Source organism: Sus scrofa, chromosome 14, assembly GCF_000003025.6.
Source record: "Sus scrofa isolate TJ Tabasco breed Duroc chromosome 14, Sscrofa11.1, whole genome shotgun sequence".
Lineage (NCBI taxonomy): Eukaryota > Metazoa > Chordata > Mammalia > Artiodactyla > Suidae > Sus > Sus scrofa.
In genome coordinates this window covers 124,440,320-124,448,888 of record NC_010456.5, presented here as the reverse complement: position 1 = coordinate 124,448,888, position 8,569 = coordinate 124,440,320, and positions in this window count along the sequence as shown.

Below are 8,569 nucleotides of genomic sequence, written 5' to 3'. Positions count from 1 at the left end.
CAATACGTACCATGAGCCTTGAGGGTATGTTTATTGCCTTTGACCCCAAATTCCACATTTAGACGTCTGTCTGAAAGCTTGATTTTTTGAAAATAACAACCCTGTCTTTTAAAATTAATTATTTCATAATTTTTATATTTTTAGTCCTATTAATAATGTAACTTCACACATGTAATTTGTTTTGTTATAGTAAGTCCTACGCGTCAAGGTAAAAAGCTACAATATATTTTACTTAGTAATTCTTTGACTTTTATAACTTTAAGTATTTGGACATTCCTAACTAATTGGCTATGTTATTTATGAAATTGCTTTTCAATATTGTCACAATCAATATTATATTTGCTCTGCAAAGGAGAAGTGAACCCCTTTGGAAAAATTTTAAAAATTCATTAAGTACTGTGGAAATAACACCCTCCCCCCTTTTATAAAGCAAACTCTCCTTCCATAAATTTATGCTCACTGTGGCCAAAACTCACAAAACTATATCTGATAGTCTCCCCTTTTATGTCTCTTTACAATATTGTAAAGAGAAGGGTTTAGCAGTCAGATTGCGGCATCACTAATACTGTGACAACAGGCAAATTCCTTAACTTCTGTGAGCCTCAGTTTCCTAATCTTTAAAATGGGTTTTACTGTTAGTTTAATTCCCTAGGGTATTGGAGGGCACATAATAAAATTGCTTAATAAATGGTGCTCAAACATGATTTCCATGAGGTCCTTCTGTTCCAATACTTCAGCATGTATTTGCTGATTTAACTTGGATTAACATGTAAATCACCATTTCATGGTTAGGACTCAGAGAATGGGTATCTGGCAGAAGAGAAGGAAATGATTTTGGAAAATTCTTGGGATCTTGGTGCCTGTTGAAGAAAAACAGGTGGGCACCATACAGAACAAACAAGTCCGAGGGCTCACACGGGAGAAGAACGCGGAGGCTCATGGGCGATGGACAGACCTCCCGGGTTCCTAGGCTTCATCAGCCTACACAGAATATTCAAAAAAGAAAAACGGCAAGCAATTGGCCACCTCAGTTTTCAGACACATCTATCTCGAAGGAAGACACCAAAAGTATTGCTCCACTTGAGCCTGAAACAAAACTGTCCTGAGGTCTTAGGAAGTGACTGTCAGAGATGCACGTCTTCCCGGGAGAGACCCTCATCCTTGGTGTCAATACAAACGCCCACCAGCGCTTCTGCCTGAGGCAGGAGACTCGCAACTTGGGTAAAAGGACCGCTTCTGGGTGGGGTGATCTCTAGCTCCTCCTGGCTTCCCACTAAAAAAAGGGGGAACAGCCTCTCTTAGAGCTGGAAACGAAGGGAGATTCACCGCCACGTGCCAGGAACAGGGAGAAACGTCTGTCGTTGACAGTTTAGACCCGAGCAGATTCAAGGGAGGGACGATCTGAGCTGGGACCGGCTCCATAAGGCAGACATCAGGCAAACTCCCTGCCCCGAGACCACGGCTCCTAAAACTTCAAAGCAGGACCCACCATATCTGCAAATTCCTGGGGCTTATATTCTCACGATCCCTTCGGCCTCTGGCCCCGCTCTCCCTGACGCTGCCCCTGCTTGGCCTCATATCAGCCTGGCCAGAACCTCAAACCCTTCAACACTTTCCACAAAAGAATTCCCTCAGCCCAGGCACTTCAGGAGTGTAGTTGTCTTAACTCGGTTGTGCTCCGTTGGGGTTAATTCTCACCCCCCCACCCCCCCCACCCCCCCCCCCCCCGCCAAGGGGCCGTTTGGTCTCGTCTGGAGACATTTCGGGTTGTCACCGCTAGTGGAGGCGTGCTGGTGGCACCTAGCGGGTACACTCCAGGGATGTTATGGTGTATAGGGCAGCCCTCCACGACAAGGAATCATCCAGCCCCAGCCCCAAATGTCAATAGAGGTGACACTGAGAAACTCTGCCTCATGAAGACGTGAAAATCTCATATGGTGACATTGCACAGTGCATGGGTTTCTGCCATCTCTCTGATTTTCTGATTTCCCTTTCTCCCCCCCCCCAGCTTTTTAGGGCCACACCCACAGCATATGGAAGTTCCCAGGCTAGGGGTCAAAGTCAGAGCTATAGAGCTACTGGCCTATGCCACAGCCACAGCAATGCCAAATCCAAGCAGCATCTGCGACCTACACCCGAGGTCGTGGCAACGTCAGATTCTCCAACCCACTGAGCAAGGCCAGGGTTCGAACCAGCATCTTCATAGATACTAGTCAGATTTGTTTCCGCTGGCGCCGCGATGGGAACTCCTCCCTTTTTCCTTTTTCTCTCTTTCTCTCTGTCTTGCTTCTCAGGAGCAAAACAAATTCCTCTCCCTGTCTCATGGTCTGCAGTTAAGCAATCACATTTAGTAATAACAATATGCCTTTGGAGTCTCATCCGCTTTACCAAGTAGTGTGTCAAATGACTTCTTCCAAATACAGTGCTCTCCCTAAGAGGAATTCTGGTAAATATGATTGCACTCTTATTAACACATACGCAAAGGCCAGATCCTTAACCCACAGAGCAAGGCCAGGGATCAAACCCGCAGCCTTATGGATACTGATAGGGTTCTTAACCTGCCGAGCCACAACAGGAACTCCCTAGAGTCAATCTCTTTACTTGAGTAAAAATTTCAAACAGGTGACCCCATCATGTTAAATGTTTGCACCTCAACTCCCAACCCTTCGTTCTCTCTGGAAGGCTCAGCTCAGACTGAATGCCTGAGGTGCAGAGGACTCCAACAGAGAAGGAAAACCAGGAGTTCCCCTCATGGCTCAGCAGTTAACGAACCTGACTAGGATCCGTGAGGATGCAGGTTTGATCCCTGGCCTCGCTCAGTGGGTTAAGGATCTGGTGCTGCTGTGAGCTGTGTAGGTTGCAGATGCGGCTCAGATCCTGTGTTGCTGTGGTGTAGGCTGGCAGCTGTAGCTCTGATTAGACCCCTAGCCTGGGAACCTCCATATTTTAGGTGTGGCCCTAAAATAGCAAAAAAAAAAAAAAAAAGGAAACCCAGCTAAGGAATCAAGCAAATATGCAAAATAAACTATGAAATTAACTCAGTGAAAAACAACTCTAATTTGTGTTCTCAGTAAGATCCAAAGAGGACAGGGCTGCTGGGAAACGGTCAAAGCAAATTTGAGGAGGAGGAGCTCTCGGGAAGCAGGAGAGGCAGCGGGAGATGAAAACCGTGATTGCCCAATTACAAGCCCCAGCGGAGGCACTGGATACCACAGAAATGTAAATCAGAGAAGGCGAAGATAAGGTTAGGAAATTCTCCCAGAACCCAGAGGAAAAATAAAAAGGAGATTATAGGGCAAGTTTAATAACAATAAATAAATAGCATTTCAAAAAGAGATCGGGGAATCAAAGAAAGAGGAATGGGAGCAAAAATCAGGGAAAGACCCTCTGAACTGTTATGGTTTAAAGAGAGGGGGTCGAGGGGAATGAGGATCTTTCTAGAAAGGGTGAATTCAGACCTCACGAGGAAGAACGATGCATCCTGAAAACAGGTGGAAACAAGCCCTATTAAAGCAAGATTCCACAAAGAGCGAGGCCTGTTGGGGCCACAGCAGGGTTTAGAGGGTGTCTTCACAGCCCATATGTTCTCCTCTACCAATACTTGCAAGAGTTCTTTAATCTGAGGCTGTAGATAGACAATAAAAAAGACCTCCTAAGACTAACTGGAAAACACTGTTAAATGAGAATTGGGGTCTAGTGCAATTCATTGAAGAAGAATTTACACTGTGCATGTAACCCGTATTTCTTCTGTAGACTAGTGTATTCATTTCTTGGGTGTAGGGGAGTTGGTGGAAAACCTGGCATTAGCGTGGCTGGGAAAGTAGTGCTTGTTTTTCCTGGTCTGGGCTTCTTCTGCAGGTCCCACGCTGGCCTGAGAACCAGGGTTATTAGTTACTGGTCTCACTTTCTGCCAATGCCCTTGTTCACAGTTTTTTTTTTTTCGTTGTTTTTTCTTTTCTTTTTTTTGGCCAACCAGTGGCAGCCGGGCCAGGGATCAGACCCAAAGCTGTTGTGATCTGCTGCCCCTTAACCCACTTGCCAGGCTGGGGATGGAACCTGCATCCCAGGGCTCCAGAGAGGCCAAGCTGCATCACGGTGGGAGCTCCCCCAGGGTTTCTTTTTTGTCATTTATTTGTATATATATATATTTTTTTTTTCTACTCTACAGCATGGTGACCTAGTTACACATACATGTATACATTCTTTTTTCTCACATTACATGTTCCATCATAAGTGACTATCAGAGTCCCAGTGCTACACAAAAGGATCCCATTGCTAATCCATCCTGAAGGCAACATTCTGCTTCTATTTACCCCAAGCTCCCAGTCCCTCCCAGTCCCTCCCCTTCCCCCTTGGCAACCACAAGTCTATTCTCCAAGTCCATGATTTTCTTTTCTGTGGAAAGGTTCATTTGTGCTCTATATTAGATTCCAGATATAAGTGATATCTTATGGTATTTGTCTTTCTCTTTCTGACTTACTTCACTCAGGATGAGAGTCTCTAGTTCCATCCATGTTGCTGCAAATGGCATTATTTCGTTCTTTTTTATGGCTGAGTAGTATTCCATTGTGTATACACACCACATCTTCCTAATCCAATCATCTATCAATGGATATTTGGGTTGATTCCATGTCTTGGCTATTGTGACTAATGCTGCAATGAACATGTGGATTTTTTTTTTTGTCTTTTTTTGCCATTTCTTGGGCCGCTCCCATGGCATATGGGAGGTTCCCAGGCTAGGGGTCTAATCAGAGCTGTAGCCGCCAGCCTAAGCCACAGCCACAGCAATGCAGGATCCAAGCCACATCTGCGACCTACACTACAGCTCATGGCAACGCCGGATCCTTAACCCACTGAGCAAGGGCAGGGATCAAACCCGCTACCTCATGGTTCCCAGTCGGATTCGTTAACCACTGCGCCACGACGGGAACTCCCTGGATTTTTTTTTTTTTTTTTTTTTAAGTATGGTCTTCTCATCAAGGCTAGTGCTTGTCTGCCTGCCCTGTCCCCGTGGCCTCCTGCTCTGTGCTCTCTGTGCTCTGCCATGTGTCTGCCTACTCTCAGGTGCAATATTTAGCTCTTGGAAGTGTGCATAGACCATGCCAATGGAAGGGGTTAACTGCTTTATTTGATGGGGAAAAGCGATTCCTAAATGGGACATGAAATGAAGGAGACATGGGTTCTGTGATACTCCCCTTGTAACACCTTCAAATGCCCTCCAGGCTGCTGCTCAAGGTCCCCCCCGCCCCACGCCCCACTGCCCCAGTAACTCATGCCAGTTCTCATGTGGGCATAGAAGCATCACTCAGTGCTAGACCAGTGCTTCTGAGAGTAAGGCTTATCACCAGCCCCCTGAGAGTAAGCTCCCAGGTAATGGAAGTGGCTCCCTGCTCAAGAGCTCTGGAGGTAACAAATGTGAACTTAGCCAGTCAAGAGAGATGGACCACAGAACATCTTCCGATTCTGGAAAACCCATTGGGTTCCTGCTCACTTTTGCAGACCCAGAGAAGTCCTGTGGCTTTGAAGTCCTAAGTGGTAAATGAAATGGACTTGGGAACTCAGGGCTGGAAGGTCTTCAGAAGAAAAATCTAGAGGAGGAAATTATGTAGATAGGGTTAAAGAACTCCTATATTTTGTTCCTTTTTTTTTTTTTTTTTGGTCTTTTTAGGGCTGCACCCACAGCACATGGACATTCCCAGGTCCAGGGTCAAACCAGAGCTGTAGCTGCCAGCCAGAGCCAGAACCACAGCAATATAGGATCTGAGCTGCAACTGTGACCTCCACTGCAGCTCACAGAAACGATGGATCCTTAACCCACCGAGGGACATCAGGGATTGAACCCATGTCCTCATGGATACTAGGCGGGTTTGTTGTCACTGAGCCACAGTGGGAACTCCATTTTCATTTTTATTCTTATGTACTATTTATTTTCCCGGGTTCATATTTTATTTTTCTATATGTTTAAGCTAGTTAAAACAAAAATAAAATCAAGAGGAATTACAGGTCATGATTGAAGGAAGGGGTGGTAGGCTCAAAGCCTAGGAGATGAGCTCACTCAGTTCTGCAGATCCCTGAGTCTGCCAAAGCCTGGTGTGAAAGGCACATTAATCGGGACGTAGGAGCTGGATAGGACAGAGAGAATGTGGGCTGAAGCAGGGACCCTGGTCTGGAGCCTCGAGAAGCCCAAGTAAGGCTTGACTGCGGTTTGGATGTTAATGCACATATCCCATGTCCTTACAAGACTGAGTGGTGTGATAGATGATAACCTACAGCAGTTTTCCTTAGTGAATTCCACCTCCACGCCCTTGGGGGTCTCCTCCCACACTGACTCTGGGTTTGGCCATGTGACTAGCTTTAGCCAATGGGATATCTGCAAACACGATATAAGCTGCTTGAGACGTTTATATTGAGATTTGCCCTATCAGAATGCTGCCCACATATCAGAGACCTGTGACCCAGTTGGCAGCCCACCCCCGCTGCTGAGACACGCCTGTGAAGACATTAGACCACCCAGTCCCAGCTGAGCTGCCAGATAAATGACGTCAGCTGCACAGAAGACTCGGGGCAAGACCAGAACAAGAAGTACCAGTTAAGATCAGCCCAATCTGCTGACCATCAGCAGGCTGGTTGTTGTTTTCAACCTCTATGTTTTGGGTGATTTGTTATGCGTTAATATTCAACTGATACTCCTGCCAAATGTCTCATTACGTTTGCAACTAGTACCTTGCTCTGCACGTACTATATGACCCATAAAGGAATCCTCCTACAGCTTTTATTTAAGGAGGTCGAGAATGAGGGAATGAAAATGTGTACAGGAGAGTGAGGGCTGGGCATTTTATCTCCCTGTGACCCAAGCGTCTCTCTAGATTGGAGATCTTGTCTTCTCTTACCACGTTTAGGTAAAAATGGATGATATTGATGAGGTCTGATGTCCCCCTAATTGTATCAGGAAGTTGGAAATGTGTTTTCAACCATCAAAGGAGAGAAGCTACCCACTTCCCTACCTGCCTTCTCTCTCCAATGAGATGGCTTGAGGGTTTGAGGGAAAAGCCTGGGTAGAGGGTGCCCCTCACAGGATCCCCCCGATTACAGGGCTGAGTCCCTCCTTGAGAACCAACCAGGCAGTGCTGGTATGAGGCATTAGGCAAAGCACGTTCTTAGATGCCGCCAGTGAACTTGCAGTGTTTTCCTCCCTTCCCGTAGACAGCAAAGGAGGAAAATCATGCTTAGTACATGGCACCGCAACTGAATTTCATGAGAAAAAAGGGGCTTTGTAATTTCAAAGTGTAGTCTTGGAAACTCCCAAACAAGCCATTTGCCGCCCGGCTCTGTGTTTGCACAGCCAATTATTTAAATAATTTGTTAATGATTACATGCATAATGATAAATAACTATAATTCAGAATGAAACAGACGCTATGTTAACTAGAACCCTTTTTTCTCAGAATGATTAATTTAATGAATCATATCTTTCTTTATCTCTTCTCTGCGGAGAGACCAACCTGGCTGCAGTTCAGTTTTCTCAAATATGGGTGCCCTCTTTGTACCCAAAGAGATGCAGGGTATGCTCAGAACTGGCTTAACCTCTAAGGAAGGTTAACCTTTTCTTCCTTCTTGTGGCCTTGCCCACAGCGGAAGAAGCAGCAGTCGCATGAGGAGGTTTGCTGTGCAGGTGCTGCTTCTGAAAATCTGTCAACAGCCACTGTGACATCAAAGACAAACCCAGGGACAGGTTTGCCCGGGGGACCACTGAATGGCATCCCAGATGGAGGACCTTCCTCTGGGGCATCCTAGGGCTGCCATCTGGGTGTCTGCTTTTGGTTAGCTCGAGGCTTTGGGGGCACCTCAGACTTTGCTGTGATTGGACAGCAGGGAATTCAGCGGAAGACTGCCCCTGTGGTGAGGACGTCTGACTGTTATGCAAAATTTCCTACTATCTATTCATTCAGTAATGAGTCAACCAAAAAAAAAAGAAAAAAACAAACAAAAGACAACTGCCTATTCTGAACGATCCCGTTTGTCAGGTGTAGTAAGCTACCACAGAAACGTAAAATAAAGTTTCTGGTCAGTCCCATGAGTGTTCTATATAGTAGAAAAATTGTTAAATCAAGAAAGAGGGAAAAAAGTTAAATCAAGAGGAAAAAAACTGAAACCGAACGCTAAGAGAAACAAATGAGCCCCACAGTATTTCAAAAGAGTAACGCAGCTGGACCCCTGTGAGGAGGGGAGAATGAATCCAAGTAATTTTGGCTCTAGCGTTTCGACCCTATACCATCAGTAATGGAGGGAAAAAAACCACGCCAATAAACCCTGAACGCTTTTCAGTTGTTTTTTTTTTGTTGTTTGTTTGTTTGTTTTTGTTTTTTCTTCTTTTTTATGGCACCATCTGCAGCATATGGAATTTCTCAGGCTAGGAATCGAAACAGAGCTGCAGCTGCTGGCCTGCACCACAGCCACAGCAACTTGGGATCCAAGCCACACTTTCAACTTACACCACGGCTCGTGGCAATGCCAGATCCTTAACCCACCGAGCAAGGCCAGGAATCGAACCCACATCTTCATAGCTACTA